The 20,915-nt window shown below is 38.8% G+C and overlaps 1 protein-coding gene across 2 annotated transcripts in view; it reads right to left on the minus strand.

The window, feature by feature from the left end:
• The window catches only part of LOC111235208 (cGMP-dependent protein kinase 1), a 78,860-nt gene that overhangs the window by 30,655 nt on the left and 27,290 nt on the right, over positions 1–20,915 (minus strand). The gene's annotated exons all lie outside the window — the stretch shown is intronic.

Consider the following 20,915-nt stretch of genomic DNA (forward strand, 5'->3'; position numbering starts at 1 on the left):
TAATTACTTCAAAATATCCGTGGCAGTTTTTCCCAACTGCCAGTATCATTATCTACAGTGCTTCAATTGTGCAGATGTACAGTAGACTAGGAGGAGTAAAAAGAGAAGACAGAGAAAATCTATGTCTGATCCCAAAACAAATTTGGAGATCAACCGGGAGCCCTGTGGCCACAGGGATATATAGTAATATTAGAAAAAAAAAATCAAATAGTTTTCCTAGTATCCTAGTATCCTTCCTTGTAGTTTTGTCTGAGTGTTTATGTCTTTTGCTAGAGCTTGTCACTCTCTCATCCCCCCTAGTGTGACACTTCCTCACAGAGTTTTAAATATAAAAAATGAAGTTTTGTTAATAAAGGTATGGTGTCGATTATAGAAAAATGATTCTTTGCTCACTGTCCTCAGCAGTAAAGTCAGGTTTAGTGCAGGTTTAGCTATAGAACAGCATCCCTACAGCTAATGCAGAATTTGTAATTCACTTTAGGAGGATGACTGCTATGCCTGAGCATGCAATTTAATGGACATTCCTTAATAGTGTATATCTGATACTACGCTTAATAAAAGTGATGTCCGGTTGCTGATGCTCACAGCACAGCAACTTTTGTTTCTAACCTTGTGAGTACAGAGGTTTCCCTTTGCAAGAGGGAAGATATTTTTGCAAAGGAATTTGATTTTGAGCTGTAAATAATTGATAGATTTAGAGTGAGATTTGGGATAATGACCAGTTATTGTTATATTTGAAATGTTAGTGATAATCTGGTAAATACTATCAATTTGAATGTGGCTGAATGAACACACATACACTCACACATGTACTCATATGTACATACATACATACTGTAGTTGCATATACACACACGTGAGTGAGTGAAGACACTCCCATAGACACCACAAATCTTTCTTTGCGCAGACCAAGAGTTTGGCAGCACTTTAAAATAGGGCCAAACCACAGGGGAAATGCCCTCATTACACAGCCTGACACTGTTTTTACGAATAGACACTTTGTTGGAGCAGGGACCCCAAAACACACAGCATGACATAAGAATGTACATAGACATCTGGATTCACAGATATGCACACAGTCTGTACAAACATGCACACATTTCAGATATACACAGAGATATGGGTACTGGTTGCACATATATATACATACACACAAGTCTTCTTAGATATAAACATACAAATCCTGCTGTGTGCACATACACACAGATAAACATTAATCAGTCATCTGACACCTAAGTAAAGATGGAAAACTATACACTGTGAAATACTGTTGGCACAGAGTCCAAACACACAGGTTGCACAAAATTACACATCTCCAACTGACAACTTGTATATGAAGATGGGTCTGGAGAGAAATTATTAGAGTAGCCCTCTAATTTGACCCGGAGGCACCAAGAGTGGGAGGTTAGACGTCATTGCCCACTGCGCAATGTGCAATGGAGTGTTTTGGCAGAAAGTGGGAGTATGGGGCACTGGGAAATAAGATATGTAAGGAGCCTGCAGCACACTGCAGTAGGTAAACGTATTATTCGGAGGCTTGACTAAATTGCAGTGAGACCCAGGGAGCTAGTTATCCTGTAGTGAGGGCGCTGATTAATGTCTTAATGCTCATGGGTTGCCAACCATGAGCTTCACAGCTTTCTGGATGCATGTAACACCTCAGGCAGTGCTGGAGGATGATGTCTGTGAGAGGTTTTGAGGGATTGGGCAGTTTGTTGTTACAGTGGCATCATCATTGGGGCTTTAACAAGCCCCACTGAACTGTGAATGCATGCAACATGAAACATGTATACTGTACAGAAGGTAGAAAAAAGAACGGAACACCCGTGCAATGAAATGCAGTCCAACACAGGCCCAACAATAAGTACTACCTCTGGGAAAATTGGTATTGAGCTTAGTGAAGGCCAGTTGATTCAGACTGCATTGTATTGTTGCGTTATATTGTAAGAGCTGCTATCTTGCCCACTTCATGTAATGCACATCAAAGGCAGTACATGATAAAAGCACTGGATAAGTTCAGTGTTACTTTTAGCAACAGTCTGTGAACATGATCATTAGCATTTGTCAGATTTCAGTCGTATCTGTTTTAGTTTTACAGGAGATACAGTGGTGAAAAGTTTAAAAAATATGCATCCATTCTCTATCAAAAAGGTTAAAAAAGATTGAAGATTGGCTTCAGTGCAACACACATAGGTAGTTAGCATTAGCACACATACTTTAATACAGAGAGAGGATTTAGTCAAGGTACACATGACAGGATGTGATCATCGTGGGAGCAAATGTGATAAAACTGCTGCTTTTGTGAATGTTATAAAAATTGACTGTGGGTGTAAAAAGAAAATGATGCACTGTACTGTTCATTACAAATTCTCAAGTAACACATTATGATAGTTCCTTTAAATTTCACAATCGCTGGTTTATGTGCATGTAAAGTGCCTTAACTGACAATTTGTATTTTCATTTTTACTCTTCAAATAAAAATCATGCTAACGTCAATATGCACCCTGCTGACTACTGTTTAACGTACTGTATTTTCTCTTTGCCCCTGAAACCTTTTTAAATATTTAAATTGAATGTAATCCCACCTCAGAATAAAGGATGGCTATTCATAGCCATGCTGCCCACAGCCAAGCATGTTATCATCATTTGCTCGAGATGCTCCTTTCCTTCCCTCTCCTTGATGCAGTGATTGTAATCCCTCACCCTTCAATTTATCCCAGTTATTTGCAACAACAGATCAATAGTGTTGATTGTCAATACTGGCACAACTGGACAACTAGCTGCCTTAGCATGCCAGGCCCCAAAAGAGAGGGTCTGTGTTATATGGGTGTCGCCAACAAGATGCAGGGTACAGCACATAAGCGGTGGAAGGAATCACTCATTCATTTGGCTCACTCATAATTCACTGTAACTGAATTTCAGCCTGGGGCATTATGCAAATGCTCCATGTGTGTTTGTTCTTGTAATCTAATGTTTGCTCATTAAATTATATAAATTTATGATGAGATCAGAAACATTTTTCTCTGTACTCTGGTCATGACAGTTTACATCCAATGAGTGTGGGATTTGCAAACATCAAAACTTTATGCGTTAGTGTGACTGTAATCTTGATTTCTGTCATGAGTGCCACAAGTTTTAATGGGGTTTAAAACGACTCAGAACAGTCTGTATGGCCCATGATAATTCAGCTGAAGTACAAAGCATCTGCCATTTGCACTGCGGAAAATCCACATTCCTTTCCAAAAGCACCACTGGGCCACATGAAAGTGGTACTTTAATAAAGATTACACCAGAGTCCTGAGCGGTGAAATGTGCAAGGAAATGTGTACACTCTGATGACAAGAAATATATTTTGTTAGTAACATAGTATTAACACAGTGTAACCTACTGCTCAGTGTACATCCCAGGGTATATAGTGTTTGACAGAAAATAAGTTCTAAAATAAGCTGTCCCAGTCTCTCTCCACATTCAACTGTGTAAAGATGCAGGGAGATCTGCATTTATTATCCTCCTACTGCAGTGCCAGTAGGTACATTCTCTCCAGGAGGAAAAAACTGTCATAATAAGATCATGACAGATGATATGTATTCTGACACAATGCTGTGCATTATTCACAGCAAAGTCTCCCTTTCCCACTGCTGTTTTACCATGCCGGTAATCAAATCATTATCAAACAGCAAAGAAAATGTGTCAGAAAACCTTGGAAATATTGATCAAATCAACGCGCGTTTGGTGCTATGTTGGTTATTAGGAGGTGCTCTACTGTGAATTATCATTTTAGCACTTGTAGATGATTAACCTGGGGTTATACAGCTCTGAGAGAGGGAGTGGCAACTCCAAACTAATTAGTCAGAGCACCCACCACAAGAATTTTCTCTGTGAAATATTGTTGTAATGTTTGGATGTTTGGGTTTGAGGGCATTTGAATTGGTTTTCATTGTTACAAAAATTTTCTCACTGCCAAAACTCTGACTTGCCTACTCCTGCAACTTTATTTGCGTCATTAACATTTTCAGCTCAACTCCTTCCTTCCCTGTAATGTCGTAAGAAAATTAGAAAATCAACCATTCTATTCTCACTGACTTTCAGACACACACAGTCACATACACACGCTTAAAATCACATAATCATGTAAACTCTACTCCTTTGAGGCTTCCTACATGTCTTGTTTTGGAAAGCGTTAAAAGAGTGATGCTGTTAGGGCTGCGGGGTGGAAGAGTGTAATCTCCTTTCCCCCTAAGTCATTAATAATATCAGCCAAGTCTGATTACGTCTGGATGAGCTCTTTAGAGCGTGAGAAACCAGGACAGGTCATTTACGCCAGACAGTGTCACAGAGCCTAAAGAAAAAGGAAAACATTAGACTTCTCTTTAAAATGATGTATCTAATTATTATTATTATTATTATTATCATTATTATTATTATTATTATTAAGGCTTAAAGGAACATCACAGTGTAGGAAAACAGATATGCTGGACCATGATTGGCAGTGAAATGTGTAACAACCTGTCAAATGCCAAATAACAAAAACTATTGATTTACATGAATGATTGTGAAGTGGAGCATTGCATGTCTGTAGTTAGAGTGATGGTGTGTGCTCTTATGACAGCTTTCACATTTCAGTCCCATAACGACACTAGCTGACTTAATCAGATGCAATCTCCACATGCCAGTTCTGCCAATAGTTGTACCATATAGGAGACGTGTCCATGGACTTGGAGCAGCAGCTGCTTGAGAAATATTGAACTGAATGTCATCCCACCTGCCATCCACCCACCATGCTCACCCACACTAACCCATAAAAACTCATATTTAGAGAACAACATATTTAATCACTGTTATTAGGTGATTCCATTTTGATAATGGTGACATAAAAATTTTAATTTAATTTGAAAACCATCTATGTCTATCATATAAAAAGACACCCAGACGTGGGAGTCATAATAGTTAAATGCATAAATCTTAACACACAGACTGGATACTTTTGTTACAATTAGGTCAGAAACTTCTCAGAGGCTGATTGAATAAGAACATTTCTAAAAGCATGCTTTTAGCTTTCTCAGTCTCAGATTCCCAAGATAAAAACACAATTTACAACTCATCTCTGTATGTAACATTTACAAACCTCACTCCCAACCTTTATTCAACAATTACAGCTGGTCTTGTTTGGAAGTTCATCATAACCACGCATGTATTTAGAGGACTGGAGTTTGGTTGGTTTAAATAAGTATTCCATTATCCTGAAGGAGAGTGGCTCATCTAAAGTTAGCTCTGTGATTGCAGAGATGGTCCTGTTATTCTACCTCAAGCAAAGTGGTAAACATTTTCCAGCTTGAAGACTTTGACACTTTGAGCATGACCCTGTAATTTTATGGATACTAAATCATTACTATTTAAAAGTCAAATTCAGTGGATCTCATCGTACTTTCTGATGGCATCTACGTCTTCCATCATTTAAGGAATAGCTTCTCTAGATGGGTTGTGCTGGACAATTAGTCATGATAGGTAACATTGTCACAACAAATATCATTTACTATTACAAGAAGCTATTTTAAAAACTTGAAGTTCACTGTTTCGGACTAAAAGTTTGAATAAATCAAGACTAATAGCCCCCAGCTATGCTAGCAGTCCTCTGAGGCTGTACTTGAGTTAAATGCTCACATCAGCATGGTAACATTCTCACAATGATACTAGCATGTCGATGTACAGCAGCATGTTGAAAATTTTCACAGGATAAGTGAAACCTTTGACACTATAGGGAAAGTCAGGTGATCACTAGTGTCATTAGAATTAATCTTCGGGGGGACCAGAAATATCTGTACCGAATTTATGGAGTTGAGTAGTACTGAAGCACATACTGTATGTTGTATGTGTTAAGCGTGGAGCAGGGTGAACAGACATCCAGTAATCATAATGCTCCAGTGGATGGGAAAAACAGAAACCACTATATATTTGTAGGATGGTATTTTAATTATGGGGATAAATTCATAAAATGGCAATTAAAATGGTAATAGCTATAAGGTGAAATACCATGTATCTTCATATTTTTATTTCATGTCTCTATTAGTCTTAATAGTCCTGATGTAGCCACATATAGTTGAAAGGGTACGCTGCCGCTGCAATAACTCCAGTCAGATTCACAATGATGGATTATAATTAAAAAGAAAATTCAACACTAAAGCCTTCATAAAATGTTGTGTCTCTAATGATAGATGTTTCAACTGAGACAGCGAAACAAAGTTAAATATCTCTCTGAGAAGGAGTTAATGAATGGAACAAGAACAAGAAAAGAGCAAACTCTGTTGCCTTATTGTTCTTTTTAAAGCCTTTAATCATCACAATCAATTTCAACAGGCCTTTGTTCAGAACATTTTTCATTAAAAGGAACTCATCTCTTCTTCTCTACACAGATTTCATTTCATGGTGTCATGATGCAAGTGCTGCTACCTGAGGTGATGACGTCAATGGTAAGGATAACTGCTTCTGTGGAAGGGGAATAAGGAAAACATCTTTGCCGTTCAGTGCATGCTGCATCTGAACACCAATAAAAAAATTACCTTTTCAGCATAAATTGCTTTCTCATTGCTTTGTAAGATACATTTTAATTGTTTGTTGTCCTTATTATTGTGAACAATCAACCAGAAACTATTTGCCACAGAGGAAATCAGTTTGAATAACCTGATAAATTTCAGTCTGCCCGGCTGTAGAAAATCAAATGAAGGAAATGAGGTGTGTTTGCTGTTCATCAGCAAGTGGGTTATTTTTAGGACTTGGTCCAGGTTGTATCAGGTATCACATTTTACTATGTAGATGGTTATGTGGACTTCTCAAACCCCACACTGAAATCTGTCAAATTACTGATGTGGCAGGTCACTGAATATCCTGAGAACAATGTAAAACCATGTGTCACACATTGTCAGACAGTTTTTGTCATTTAATATCTTAAGATGATATCCTACTGAATGAATTACTACCAACAACAGTCTTTTCTGTTTTCCACTCTGACAACAAGAGGAAATTACTTGCTGTGTCATTGTTGAATTTCATAAGTCCCTCTGTCAGTCAATGCTGATGTTTTGCAGCCTGCTGAGAGAAAAACATCACATCTCTGCACCCAAAAATACAGAGTGAAGCCAGAGTGATAATTCCCCTCTCTGCTTTGCCAGAATGTGACGAATACCTGTTTCTGTGTCTGTGTGTGAATGACTGCATGCCAGACATAGTCATAGTCATATAATCATCGCTGCATATGTGTGTATGCCACTGTTTTTTTTCTCGTTCCTTAAAGAAACAACCATTATTCTGACAAGAGGCCTCTCTCACTCTGCAGGAGACCTACATTCAGCTCACTTTCTGTGAAAGCCTTGGAGAAACTGTTCATTATAGGAGGAATTGATGTATAACCACACAAACATTAATCAAACCAGTGAGCTGCCCTGAGATTAAATGTATTTCACTTCCACAAATCTTACAAACAACATAATCCAGGCAGCAAATACATTTCTTCCTGACATATGTTGGCTAAAACAAATTGGTAGTATGTTAATGTAATTTCTAGGAGATAAGGTTCCTCCTGGCATGAGGAACAATGTAACTAATTAGACAGTCTATACTTTAATGTGTACTTTAATCTAACTCTAGTGTATGATGAGTGTAAATGGGGTATAAGAAAGTAACTAGTTTATGAAATCTAATCTTAAAAACTTCAAAGGCTCTCCCCTCTCTTCACCTACAGTATACACATAATGAGGGCAGATACATTCCAGTGCATAAATGATAGAAAATATCATAGTTTATTCACTATCTTCCACCTCTAATGGGGTATGAAATTAAGCCTGGTTTTTTAAGGGTAAAAGTCAGAAGATAGAAATTTAATAGAAATGTCACTGCTTTTCAGTCAGCTGCTTAAATTGTATTTTTGTGGTACCATACATCAGGGCCTCTGTGGTCAACAGCATTTGGCAGGACAATATTTAGGAAAGCAGGTGGACCAAGAATATTTTGGGCAATATTGGAAGTATAAGCTGCTAGAGCAAGTGGTCTGCAAATATTAGTATTACAAAAATTAAAAATGATCCATATATATATATATTTTTTTTTACATAAAATGTATTGTCCTCTTCTATTTTTGGTTAACCACCTTGCACTAACTGCTACAACAGCACATTAGACATTTCAGTGCACCTTCCAAGTTCAGTTTTAGTGTTGATTTAACTGTCATTATTACAGGCAAAGACCTTGCAGAGGCTACAACAGAGTGATTACTGACCGAGTTACACTTGGACAAATGGATGTATTTATACCAACTCAACATGTGACTAGAATGCGTATTGGGAGGGCGTTTGAGCAAGTGAATTTTAATCTATCCTGAATACGTCCTTGATGCATTTTTTCATTACCTTTTTTTTGAAGATCAGATCATTCATTCAATCTGCCCCAGCTGCATGAACTGACTAAGTTTAAATGTGGTATAAGAAATTTCTGCAGCTCCTCCAAAGTTTCCTGAGCCATTTTCCTCCCACTGATACTCAACAAGCAAATTACTTTTTTGTAAAGCAAATGTGTCCCCGGAATTGTATCACAGAAGGCAAGCAATGCAAATCTCTTCTTAATAATGCAAAATAGGTAGACAGATACCAATATAATCCTTCTGTGCAGAGCTGGCCACAGTTATCTTCATACAGACTACTAGTGTAAAAAAAAATGTCCTAGAAAAGTAGTTGTTATAAGATGCACCTGTGGGGCTGTTTTCTTACTGACTGACTGTATATTGCTGCTGACTAAGTTTGCCTCTCTCTGGGTGTTTTAACCTTTCAAGCCGTATAGAGCCCCAGAAGAGCCTTTTGCTCCAGGCTCACACCTGCGCTCCAACTGAGAATCAGGACAACAACAGCAGCAGGGGCCCTCAGTACAAACGCACACACACACTGGGATAACTATTGACAAATGCACATACACACAAAAATCCCATAATAAGTCAAATGCCTTCATCCAACTAAAGTAAGCCACACTGTCAAGTTAAAGACACAGGCAATACACACAGTGACCAGCACAACAACTGTGACTGAAAACAGCTGGGAGAGGGCTACCCTGCCACCATCACCATTTTACCACCACATTTCTTGCTGCACTCTGGCAACAGTGTTACCATGGCAGCCATGGAAACAGAGAAGATTTCCCCCCCACTCAGTCCCACTGGAATTCTGTCTGCCAAAGCAAGTCTTTCTGTCTTCTTCTTTCTGTCTCTCTGTGTCTGTATTTTCTTCAGTTATCCAATGAAATCCTTTATCCCATGGATAAACCTCTGCTCACACCAGCACGATGTGTTTAAAGGAGATTGATAAAAAAAAATAAACAAAATATCTGGACATCATTATGGACATGCAAATTCATGTCCACAACAATGTCTCATTTGCATCTCATCTGCTGTCAGTCACAACAAATGAGAAGCCAATTTATGAGATTTGTTTTTGTAAGCATCATTTGTAATGTGCAATTTTGTGCAAAGTGGAATTTCAGATATTTGTGTTATTTCAGTTTCACTGCTTGTCTAATTGTTGGACTGCATTCCAATGTGGCATACCCACATAAACTGTATAGTCCATTTACCATTTCTCTAATTTTTACATTTATCCTTTGATGCATTTGTATGTGTGCCTCATCACTTTTTCATTTCCCTTCTCTTGGTTGCATCATAATTAGTGTGGGTATCCTAAGAATGGTAAAAACACAGCAGTATGTTAGATAGTGCCTCTGTTTTCCTTGTTAAGTGTGCATTCACTACCTTTCCATATTCTAAGAGCCCTTATCTCCAGCTCTTCACAGAGCTGCCTAATGGTGGTGCTGAGGTCCACATGACACCACCTGTAGTTCACAACAGTGTATCAAATAAATTGTTTCTTATAAAAGCTGCAGTATTTTTAAATCTCCACGACATACATTATATATTTCTAATACTAAATATACTTACATATACATCTCTGAAGTCATATCTCCATTCACTCAACACTTTATCAACAAATGAGGCTCTTCTCTTACTTCTCAAATGTGGGAAGGGGGTAGATACAGGTAGTTAGAATGGCCCTGTCCCCCAGGCAGCAGAGAGAATAGCAACCTTTTTTTCCTCCATATGTGGCTGCATTTATGGCTCGTTGGCACTAGAAAACCTGTTTAGCTGATTAAAGAGAACAGAGTAGCGCTTATATCCAGCTTATAAATCATCTTCGGGAAAAGGAACAGGAGAGGCGCTAACAGCTGCTAAATGTCTCTGCAGACTAATGCTTATGCTTGTATTATATCATCAGCAAGATGATGCTGTTTGCTTGTTTGCTCAATGTGGCTAATGTAGCTGCTTACTAGTTACTCACTCAGTCCAACATATTTCCTACGTTAGCATGCAAAATATTGTGGAGGGTGCATACCTGTGTGTCTGTGCTCAGCTGAATATATAGGAAATTGCCATATTTAAAGTGCAGACTGAATATACTCACTTTGGTTTTAAAAAAGTGCACTAATAATGACTTTTGATAGGGTGCAGTCTGCATTCACCTTATTGTATAACATGTTGCTGTTTTTCTTTGCTCGCAGGGCAAATAGCTGATGCTTGGTATTCTGCACCAGATCCAACATAAGAGCAGTACACAAGAGTGAGAGGAGGCCAAGACGATGTCATGGAATCACACTGCCGGGTCAAAGAAGAGCTAGAGGTGATCTCACAGTTCTTTATCATAAATGTCATATGTGAAAAATGTTAAAAGGCAGCAGGAATGTTTTGTAGGTAGGCTGCTTTTCTTTGTGATGCATAGATGAAGCAGATATATCACAGACACAAGAGCAACAGTCAGGGAAGTAATTATGGAAGAGATCTGAGACATTTACTCACATACACACAGAGACAAAGTGGACCCAAGAGTAAGAGACTTAGAGGGCACACTGACAGTCTTACAAGCAACATGTTTTATTATTTAAACATAACCTAAAGCCACAAGTCTCTGCCTTCCGCACTGGTCGTAATGTTTAACTTGGTACCTGGTTCTCCAAGGAGCTAAACCTGTAACTTATCTCTTTCTGCCAAAACAAGATTCGCTCACTGTGAATAGGGTGACTCCTGACACTGAGCAGATGTAGTGTACTACACACTCACACTCACACATTTACACACAATCACATGCACATTTTCCTCTCTCAGACTGATGAGGAAGATGACTGTTTGTTCACTCCCAGCGGAAGGAAGGGTTTTTATACAGCTGAGCTATCACTCTGTTACAAAGGCCATTCTTAGAAGTCTCCAGAACAATTTTGCTGCTGTGGCTTAATTTTCTTTATGTGATACCATGACGTGTGTGTGTGTGTGTGTGTGTGTGTGTGAGTGCGTGTGTGAGTGCGAGAGTGTGAATACTGCCCATGCACTACTAAACATTAGCCCTGTGCTAGCTGTCATGTTTCATCCATGGAGCATGCTGAAGTGAAAGACAGTTTCTCTAAAATTGCACCTGTCAAAATGCAGGCTAGAGCATATGCATCAAAATGTACATAGTTGTGAAAGTCTATGTTGTTAATATGGGTTTTAAAACGGCTCTCACAGGGTCCATTCAGTATTTTAAAGTTGTAGGACTGAATTCAGCACTATGTAATCTGTTTTTGAAATGTGTTTTATGCCTGTATTTGGTAGGGAAAGTGAAATCAGACAGGAAAATTGGGGAAAGAGAATAGGGGAATGACATGCACCAAATGGTCCGGCCAGGAATCAAACTGGGCACTAGCCGCTCAGGACATTTACGCTCCTGTGTTATGTGCCCTAACCACTCCACTATCGAGGCACCCCAACACCAATAATCTGAAAGTACAGGTTCAGTCATTGCTTGGATGGCTGCCATCTGCGGGAAATGGAAACCCTCCATCAAATTAATTAAAACGTGCGCTCTCCTTTGTATCTCAAGTCCCTGTTTTGATGATAGAGATTAAGTATAAATATCAAATAATGGGAATCATTAGGGCAAAGGAAATGTCACTTAGAGATGGATATCTGATGCACAGTATATAATGTATATGTATAGACTGGTTGGCATCAATATGCATGTAATACATTTATGCATAAGATGGATACAGAACATCAGTGGTCCCATGTTTTTGGTCAAATGGTTTCTGGCCCCACAGCCCAGTTACATGAAGATTCTCCTTCATCGACACCACATGTCAAATGTGTTCTATTTTAAACATGATGTTACTTAAGACTATGGACATGTTGCTTTTGTTACTTTTTGTAATTGTTGTTTATGTTCAGGCAAGGTCTCTTTTTCAGTAGCTTTGCTAAAGTCTGAATTTGTACTACTACCACTTGGAGTGACAGATAATGGATGTTTCAACCTTCTACCCTATTTCTTGTATAAATATTTATTTTTGACTTCTCTGCACACTGAGTAACTAGTTTTCATGTATTCTCATTTGCATCTTGTGGTATCAAGGTTAACAACTGACACTGCCAATCATAGCTGGTGTTTATTGGTTACTGTTGCTCATCAATTTGGGATCCTATTAGTGTTTATTTTCCTTCTGAATACACATATGTGGATATATTTCATTATTACAAATTAACTGGTCTACTCCATAATCTTTGTGCCCCCTGGCAACTTCAGAAGTACCTGCTGGGATACACATACATCTGGGTGGGCATAACTGCACTACATTTTCTAAACAAGTGCATATCCTTGTATTGCCCTTTAAAAAATTCCAGTGATGAGTTAATTACAATTCTTATGTGTCAGCTGCACCCATTTGTGCACTTGAATGACCTACAGGATGAGAACATTAAATTAAGCTTGTAGCTCCGCCCAGTGCACGTCCCTGTGATCATCCACAATGTTTGAAACCAATTCTTCTTTCACTTTTCAGGCAACAGCTCTTAGTTTTTAATCCCCAGTCATTTAGTTTCCACTCAATTTAATACCACCATTTTCTTAGCCATGTTTGTTGTTCCCAATACTTGTACACCCACGCTCATTAAACAGCTGAACCCTAATTCTCAAATGTGCATAGGAGGGTAAAAGGGAAGATGTGTCAGTGTGAAAAAAAAATGGCACCCCATGTTGGACATTGATCATAATGAAAACAAATGCCTGTCAATACAAAAATCTCTCTGTATTTATGTGAGAGAGTGAGTTACAGAGACTGAAATGTGTGTGTGTTTGTGCATGCCTGAGTGCTTGCTGCTGGCCAATACCCAACAGTATGTTTGATTGCTATAACTAAATAGGATTTCCTTTCAAATGCACACTGCCCCACTCCTCTCTTGGAGCTTTCTATAAATGCTCTGTGTGGCCTGGTACTTCTCAAAATGATTTATGACATTGCTATTATTTGAAAAGTATTATAATCTAGTCATATGCCAAAGCATTCATGCGCATTAGATATGAGCCCAACTGAGAGCACAGCTGAGTTTCTGCAATGACGTCTGAGACTGCTTTTTCCAACCACTATCATTAAGATGGAGCACACAGATAATCAGTCCAACTGATTATGTTAGTAGTGACTGGCAGTGACCTCACAAATACGATGATTGGTCCAAAACAATGTCAGGATTCCCGATGCTTGTTTAGAGCCGCTACGACTAATAATATGCTTTTGTGTGTGTGTGTGTGTGTGTGTGTGTGTGTGTGTGTGTGTGTGCCACATTGTTGTATCATATTTGTCAGAGCTATAACTTTGTTTTCAAATGTTTGATTTCATTTGCTAATAACATAAAAGGTCTATATTTGAATGCGAAAGTTCATTCCTGAACATGGAAACACTAGTTTGACAAAAACAAAACACCACATCTTGTGGTCTTTTTTTCCAGAAATATTATTAAAAGCTATGTACAAAAGCCAAGAGGTGGATCTTAGATTTTTTCAAGAGGGGTCTATATTTCCATTGTAGAATATTTCAAGGACCGCAAACAGCGTCTGATTGTGATTGGCCAATATTTAGAGCTGATAGGTTAAGAACTGCCAACTAGCAAATTAATTGGCAACTATTTTTATAATCAATTAATTGCTTAAGTCATTTTTCAAGCAAAAATACCAGACAGTTCCCAGTCACCTCTTCTGTTTTCTCTGTTTTATATTGTTGTAAACTGATTATCTTTGAGTTTTAGATTATTGGTTTGTTATTTTCCAACATTTATATACCAAATGATTAAATTAATTAATCATGAAAGTAATTGTTTTTTGCAGCCCTGTTGAGTTACCCCTCTTACCACAGTTTTGAAGTTTGCATTTATATGCTGGGATTCCATAGTTAGTAGGAATTTTCAAGAAATAGACCGAGCCATAACAACAGTATTGTTTTAAATGATCTCTTTCCTGCTGCTCTCATACAGTGCAGTGATGCTTACTTCTATGGATTGCTGCACAGCTGCATATTTTTAGCAGTCTCTCTCTCTTGTTTGTCTGCAGACAAAAGAAAATACCAATTTTTGTCTTGCTTCCCTTGAGGTGGTTCCCTCATTTTGCTGCCACTGCTGTCCTGTATTTATCACCTCTCCCTTTTGTCTCTCATTTCTACCCTTTTCTTCCTCTCTTTTCTTTAGCCAGCATCTTTCTGATTGTTGTCATGTGAAAATTATGTGATATGGATTTGATGGCAAAGGGACTTTTTTGGAAACTGAGTCTTGGGCAAGATTTTTCTCTCAGGTTGCATGCAAAATCACACCTCATTTGGCAAGACTGGCAGAACCAAACCCTAATTGCAGCAATAACTCTACACTTAAGTGTCTGTATCCTGAAACTTAATATAGCATATTGAGTGGTGGAGCTTGTTGTGGGCACTACACAGCCTGGGAGTAAGTGCTACTGGAAAAGCTCAAGTTAGGGCAATAGAGCCGGCAGTTCAGAAGGATCCTTTGCTGTTGGGAGAGTGCAAGCAAGTGCTAACACATGCAATCACATAAAGAATGAAAAGGAGGGGGAGGGGGGGGCGTCGTGTAGCACAGTGGGTTACGCAGGCACCCCATATATAGAGGCTACAGTCCTCGCTGCAGCTGGCCCCCGGTTCGACTCCCGCATCGGACGGCCCTTTCCTGCATGTCATGCCCCCTCTCTTTGCCTCCCCATTTCCTGTCTCTCTACTGTCCTGTCCATTAAAGGTACAAAAAGCCCCAAAAAATAACTTTATAAAAGAATTTTAAAAAAAAAAAGAAAAGGAGGCGGGATAATGGAAAATGAATAACCTTGTCAGTTCCTCCAGGAATTTGTAATTATGCAAATACAAGAATTAATACAAATTTCAACTAATCCTTGCATTATTTGGGAGAGCTTGAAATTTTGTCTAATCCCTGCAATACAGCCACATAAGATTGTATAACTGGACAAACCCCTGTACATTTTCCCAATCAAAACACTTTTCTGCATGAAATGATCCAATATAGTTGACTTTTTTCTATAAATGATCAAGAATGAAACCTGTATCATTGAGTTAGTGTTTTATTCATTTGCTTTACTGAGCTCTCTGTTGGTGAATTGTCATGTTTATTGGGATTTTCCTTCTTTCCAGGCAGCCATTGGTTTCCATTCATAGTTTCCAGTGCAGTTTGACAAACAACTTGCGTGCGTGCGTGCGTGCGTGCGTGCGTGCGTGTGTGATAATCTATCATAGTGGACATTACGTCTGCTTTCATTGTTGCTGCGGTCATGTTCTCCTTTTGTTGTAAGACAGATTTGGAAAGCCAATAGACACAAAGCTCACTGTGATGAATTACCAAAATCTAGCCAGTTTCAAGTCTGTGATTTTCATAATGTTCTGACATGAATAGAAACTAAATGATGCCTGAAAGAAAGGAAAGACACAATGAAAAATCTAAAACTTTGTGGTGTGCACTGGAAATGGTTGGCACCAATTTAAAGTAAAAATGATTTAAAGTCAATGTGGTTTAAAGTAAATGGACTAAAACATATTCACAAATATCACTGTTGCAGTGCTTTAAGACTAAAATCTGCTTAACTTCCACATCTCAAGTTCATTTTACCCTCACTGGGACTAATTAAATCTTGTTTTTTCATGCTGACTTGAAAAGTTAAATTTTAAACATTCCTCATGTTTCATTGCGCAACACAAAACATTGCATGCTGCTTCACAGTTCTTGAAGCTAAAGAAACACTGGTATTATCTACCTAAACACAAAGCCTTGAGTTGTTCTTGATTAGTTTGACTGTGTTCTTAATCATTATAATCATAACTGCACACATTTTCTCTAAATGAGTAGTTGCACATAATGACTCTTAATTGTTTCTGTGAGTTTTCTTAATAGGTGACAGACTCCAGTAATCTCTTCATTTTCACAGTTTGCAATAATGTCATTATATTCTGAGTTAGCTTTGCAGACTAAGGATGGTGGGGGATTTTGTACACAGTTTTACGGATGAGTCCACATTAGTAGGTTCATCATCTAAATTCTGCCACGATGTAATTACTCATGCATATAACTTAGGAGACCATCCAATGTAAATTGAAATTACACTGAGGAGAAAGGTTCCACACACACATCAAATTAAACTGGTTAATTTGAAGCTGAAGGCTCATGCACACTCATCAGGTAGTTGCATGATTTCCATTGGAGCCAATGTGGCAGCTGAATTTCCTGGTACATTCTTGTGTAGAGACACACATTAAAACAAAGACAACCAGCCTCAGAGATAGTGCCAGTGACCCTGTTAGAGTGCAAACATACCTCTGCCCATGTAGACAATTACATCATTTGTTCCATGCAGAGATTTTATTGAGCAGCCACATCACCAGCAAAGCAAAGCACTGACGTATACTAATAAAGACTGTGGCGGGAAGTATGGGCCGGTGGGCTGGTGGCAGGCAAAAGAATATACAAAAGAAAAAGACAGACACTCTGTCGCCAGTGGGAAGGGGAAAAGAGTTGGCTCATCTCCCTGTGAGCACTTGTTGCCATAGCAACGGGAGCTGGGAGTTCTGTCAGGTTGGCTGTTCAGTGGTAGGGTATCATGGGACATGAAAGGGGTCAGCAAGGGGCGTGCAACCTCACCGCCACCATAGTCAACCCTGTTTCCCCAACTCATACCTCCTTGCCCTCAACTACAGGCCCAACAGACCCTGTGCCTTTCATGCATTCATTCATAACCTGGGCCACACAGATTTTCACCACAAACAGCAAAAGATCAGGAAGCTCGCAGTATGCAATTATTTACCAGGTCAGTAGTGATTTTACTGAATTATGATAGTGTGTTCTTTAGTGCCAGCTGGAGCACGCAGTTAGACACTGACCTACATTCATTTATATTAACTTGAACTGCATTTATGTGGACACTTTTAGACACCAGACCTTATCTCATCTCACCTTTTGTCTATTTATTATTCCACCCAAACACACATTTCTAGCTATTTCCCATTTCCTGCCTGACATAAACACACATTTTTCATCCTGACACACTCTTAGAACACAATAGTTCTCAAATGTGCGTGGACGACCATCTGTCCTGTCCTTCCTCAGTCTCTTCTCCTTAGTCTATTAGGCTGACTATTCAGATTGCCAGTCTGATAGACCACTCACTCACTCACTGTGCATCCTTCATTGCTGGAGCTTTGTCATATGAGAAGGCAGAGGCAATAAACCTTGACATTCAGCTCAGTGGGGGTCTCGCAACACACTTAACTGGAGTGTGGACTGATGATGGGTAGTGTTTCGTCATGACTGAGTAACAATGCTATCGCTGTGTTCCACACATCCATTCATACAGTGATGGTGTGATCCCTCTGTGTCAACATAGGAATGATAACTTGGAGGCAGAAAGACCCCCAATTCTGTATACTAAGGAAAGGAAAGAAGAGAGAATCCTACTGTAGATGAAATTTATATCTATACATCCCTTGCACTCCACCACATAGTTTCTTCCTCCTGAAACTATGGATCAAAGTCTGCAAACAACAGTCAAACTTTGTATTTGCTTACTATTTTCAAACTGGAAAACAAACATAACTGCTGCTGTGAAACCACTGGCAGTTTTGTTCTTAACTAGCCATTATTCATTCTGTATCTGTGACACCCAGGTGTAATAGCTCGTAATAAGGACTCAGGAGTTCTGAGAGGTTGCAAGTCACATCATCATCTCAACAACCCTCACAGTTTACCGATTAGTTCTGGCACATATTCTTTGGCCTCAATCGATTCTCAATGGCAGTTATCGAGCCTTAAATCTTATAGTGAATTGAGCTCACTAATTATAGTCTTTATATATAGACACTGTGAGGCAGGGCTGGCACTGCAAAAATTATTTCAGCTGTACTCAGCAAATGAAATATTTTACAGTTGCTCTTGAATCATGAGGCGTTCCCTCTTTCCTGGGAAAAATCCTGAGGTGTACAGCAACAGAGCTATTTTATGCTTTTAAGGTCAACAAACATCATTTTATTTAAAAAGAAGTAGAAAATAGAAGGAGTAATTTAAGAAACTGCAACTTACAATGAGTGTTTGTATGTTTTTTTTTGTTACCAGTACCAAAACCGTGCTGCCATAATCAAGACAAGAATTGTGGTCATTTTTACTTCAACTGAACATTTTAATATCTTTTCAAAAGAATGTTATCTTCACAACATTGCTTTATGTTTTAAGTTTAAAATAAGCATCCATTCGATCAGGCAGTTATCTTTACCTAAAGCATCGTACCTGTTACTAGATTTGAAAGAAACATCTGGAAGAGAGATTTAACAGAAAAGTATTGTGCTTTAGTTCACAATCAATCGAAGAAACGCTTTATGAATACTTAAGATGATGATAATGAAAGAAGCACAGCCAGATCAAAGCACTTCTCAAAAAGTAAATGCCACCTTTGGTGGCAAGACATTTAAGTTAGTTTTTTGATCTCCAGCTGTTTCTTCAGAAACAGGAAAGCTCTAGCATGAAAGAAAGGACATTAAACACGAGAAATGAAAACAGCAGAGAAGAAGATTGCAAGATGGTGCATACTTTAAGAGCTGAGAATTTTCTTTCTGTGTACAGCCTCATGCTGGCTGTTAATGTGAATAATTTGTTGTTTACCATGGTTGAAGAGGTGCACCATAGTTACTGAAAGGTGCAAAAAACTATGATAAGTGAAGTCCTGAAACATGACGAGTTCTTGTGAGGCTTTTTGTCAGAGGGGTTTACAGCCCTCTCTAACAAGATATCGTGTCAAACTGTTTCCTCTGTGGATGACTCGCCTGCTCTTATCATCGTGCCATATTTTATCAGTTGCCTAGAGCTGACTTTAACTGTTTTCTTGGGTCTTTGCTCTCTGTGAATCATAGTTATGCTCCCGCTGGATAGCTGAGATTCCAGGAAAGCATACATCCTATACGAGGCTTGTCTGAACACAGTGCAGTGGTAAACAACCCCCACAGTGGTAAAGAGCCTCATACACAATTAAAAAAGAATAATATGGAGTAACTTGCTTTAAAATGGGATTATGCTTCTCAGGGCTGCACATAAACAAATATATACACAGGTGCTGTACAAACACATTCATGTACGTGTTTCTTTTACACTTTACATTAAAAGACAGACATACTAGGAAAGCAGTTTTCTGTTCAAACAAAACAAAATATGAAGAGATTATAGAAAAATCAGAAAAACAAACAATTTAATCTCAGCGACAGTGTAAATAAACTACTATATCTGTAATAATGGAAGCAATATGATTTATCAATGTGGAGAAATGTGAAGTGCCTTTGAGAGGAATTTAGTTTCCTGTGCTCTGCTAGAAGATCACAGTCTACTAGATGAAATGTGCGCTCAAGCTTCGAAAGAAAAAATTGAGAAAACTTCCCGACAGGATGTTAGATCAACCAGTCTGTTTGCTTAAATAACAGGTCGGCACTATGAGCTTTTGAGATTTGGGATTTGGTGCGGGTGGCTCCTAAAGTTACCCATAATCCCTTCTCTGCATAGGTTCATACAGATGTTTCCGTTTATCTCTGCAGCAGCATAATCCACTTTTAATGGGGAATTTAGTTTTTTTGGCCTCTGTTTTGTTTGGCAAAAGCCCACTGTATTGGATTATATTAGTTTAATGGGTGAAAAGAAGTTAGTTATTCCTTAATTATTATTCTTCTTATTCCAGAAATGGTAAGTAATGCCTTTTCAAAGCAGAATTCTGTTTACTTTAGAAACATATCGGCCATACATCCTGTAATAATAATACTTCAGAACATTCTTTGTGAATGCCTCAGTCCTGGTAACGTTCACACTTTTTCAAATGCAGTATATTGATTTAACGGTCCTTATCTTAAGGCAAACCATACCATGTCTGTGAGTTACGGAGTGATAACTTTAAGTAGATTTTTCTCATGTTGGTGCTGCTGCATTGCCTTGGTAGGAGGCCAGTAGCCCTTGGAAAAATCCACATTGCAAAATAATCTTATTTTTTTCTGGCCCAGTGAGTCAAGAGAAGTCTTGCTGGGTACCTCCAAAAATGAAGCACGAGCCCTCAGATACCTATCATCAACTCCATTCCATCACTGAAACTTTGTTTGCTGCACATATTGAATGTAGACTCACACTTGAGTGATCAGGTAGAGAAATAAATGTGCAATTTGTATAGCATAATGCCTAATAGTGCACCTGTGTTTCTGTGCATGTTTCAGATGGGAAGGTGGAGGTGCGAAAGGAGAGCCTGAAGCTCTGCACCATGGGGCCAGGAAAGGTGTTTGGAGAGCTGGCTATTCTCTACAACTGCACCAGGACTGCCACTGTCAAGAGTGAGTCTCCACAGACACCTGGAAAAACATCCAAAGTGCTCACATGAGCCTGTGTTGAATGTCCACGTTCCCCAGGTGACAGATGTCACCTGTTCTCCACACACACACACACACACACACACACACACACACACAACACACAATCACATTGATCATCACACAACAACACACACACACACTCT

Source organism: Seriola dumerili, unplaced genomic scaffold (assembly GCF_002260705.1).
Source record: "Seriola dumerili isolate Sdu_G_001 unplaced genomic scaffold, Sdu_1.0 BDQW01000478.1, whole genome shotgun sequence".
Classification (NCBI taxonomy): domain Eukaryota; kingdom Metazoa; phylum Chordata; class Actinopteri; order Carangiformes; family Carangidae; genus Seriola; species Seriola dumerili.